We start from the raw sequence: 2,456 nt of genomic DNA on the forward strand, positions 1-2,456 counted from the left end.
GTTAGAGGGCATCCCAGGAGGGCTCCAAAAGTGTGGGTAAAATATATATCCCTCAGGGGGAAAATTGAAAAAAAGTTGAAAAAATTTTTTTTTCTGGACTTAGAAAATTTTCACACATGTCTCAGACTTCTAGAGAGGGGAGCATGTCAGTGCGCGCATCCGATTTCAGTTCCAGAGCGATTCACCCGATGAGTCCTTCATACTTAGTCGTTTTTTGCAAAATTTCTGACTTTTTGAAAATTTCACTTTTTTGTGAAAATCTCCGCTAAATGAGGTTATAGTATGTTAGAGGGCATCCCAGGAGGGCTCCAAATGTGTGGGTAAAATATATATCCCTTGGGGGGTAATTTGAAAAAAAGTTTAAAATTTTTTTTTTTCTGGACTTAGAAAATTTAAACACATGTCTCAGACTTCCAGAGAGGGGAGCATGTAAGTGCGCGCATCCGATTTCAGTTCCAGAGCGATTCACCCGATGAGTCCTTCATACTTAATCGTTTTTTGCAAAATTTCTGACTTTTTGAAAATTTCACTTTTTTGTGAAAATCTCTGCTAAATGAGGTTATAGTATGTTAGAGGGCATCGCAGGAGGGCTCCAAATGTGTGGGTAAAATATATATCCCTTGGGGGGAAATTTGAAAAAAGTTGAAAAAATTTTTTTTTCTGGACTTAGAAAATTTTCACACATGTCTCAGACTTCCAGAGAGGGGAGCATGTCAGTGCGCGCATCCGATTTCAGTTCCAGAGCGATTCACCAGATGAGTCCTTCATACTTAGTCGTTTTTTGGAAAAATTTTCACTTTTTGAAAATTTCACTTTTTTGTGAAAATCGCTGCTAAATGAGGTTATAGTATGTTAGAGGGCATCCCAGGAGGGCTCCAAATGTGTGGGTAAAATATATATCCCTTGGGGGGAAATTTGGAAAAAAGTTGAAAAAATTTTTTTTTCTGGACTTAGAAAATTTTCACACATGTCTCAGACTTCTAGAGAGGGGAGCATGTCAGTGCGCGCATCCGATTTCAGTTCCAGAGCGATTCACCCGATGAGTCCTTCATACTTAGTCGTTTTTTGCAAAATTTCTGACTTTTTGAAAATTTCACTTTTTTGTGAAAATCTCCGCTAAATGAGGTTATAGTATGTTAGAGGGCATCCCAGGAGGGCTCCAAATGTGTGGGTAAAATATATATCCCTTGGGGGGTAATTTGAAAAAAAGTTTAAAATTTTTTTTTTCTGGACTTAGAAAATTTAAACACATGTCTCAGACTTCCAGAGAGGGGAGCATGTCAGTGCGCGCATCCGATTTCAGTTCCAGAGCGATTCACCCGATGAGTCCTTCATACTTAGTCGTTTTTTGCAAAATTTCTGACTTTTTGAAAATTTCACTTTTTTGTGAAAATCTCCGCTAAATGAGGTTATAGTATGTTAGAGGGCATCCCAGGAGGGCTCCAAATGTGTGGGTAAAATATATATCCCTTGGGGGGAAATTTGAAAAAAAGTTGAACTTTTTTTCTGGACTTAGAAAATTTTCACACATGTCTCAGACTTCCAGAGAGGGGAGCATGTCAGTGCGCGCATCCGATTTCAGTTCCAGAGCGATTCACCAGATGAGTCCTTCATACTTAGTCGTTTTTTGGAAAAATTTTCACTTTTTGAAAATTTCACTTTTTTGTGAAAATCGCTGCTAAATGAGGTTATAGTATGTTAGAGGGCATCCCAGGATTGCTCCAAATGTGTGGGTAAAATATATATCCCTTGGGGGGAAATTTGGAAAAAAGTTGAAAAAATTTTTTTTTCTGGACTTAGAAAATTTTCACACATGTCTCAGACTTCTAGAGAGGGGAGCATGTCAGTGCGCGCATCCGATTTCAGTTCCAGAGCGATTCACCCGATGAGTCCTTCATACTTAGTAGTTTTTTGCAAAATTTCTGACTTTTTGAAATTTTCACTTTTTTGTGAAAATCTCCGCTAAATGAGGTTATAGTATGTTAGAGGGCATCCCAGGAGGGCTCCAAATGTGTGGGTAAAATATATATCCCTTGGGGGGTAATTTGAAAAAAAGTTTAAAATTTTTTTTTTTCTGGACTTAGAAAATTTAAACACATGTCTCAGACTTCCAGAGAGGGGAGCATGTCAGTGCGCGCATCCGATTTCAGTTCCAGAGCGATTCACCCGATGAGTCCTTCATACTTAGTCGTTTTTTGCAAAATTTCTGACTTTTTGAAAATTTCACTTTTTTGTGAAAATCTCCGCTAAATGAGGTTATAGTATGTTAGAGGGCATCCCAGGAGGGCTCCAAATGTGTGGGTAAAATATATATCCCTTGGGGGGAAATTTGAAAAGAAGTTGAACATTTTTTTCTGGACTTAGAAAATTTTCACACATGTCTCAGACTTCCAGAGAGGGGAGCATGTCAGTGCGCGCATCCGATTTCAGTTCCAGAGCGATTCACCAGATGAGTC

Source organism: Phyllobates terribilis, unplaced genomic scaffold (assembly GCF_046119375.1).
Source record: "Phyllobates terribilis strain yellow unplaced genomic scaffold, ASM4611937v1 Scaffold_101__1_contigs__length_5897712, whole genome shotgun sequence".
Lineage (NCBI taxonomy): Eukaryota > Metazoa > Chordata > Amphibia > Anura > Dendrobatidae > Phyllobates > Phyllobates terribilis.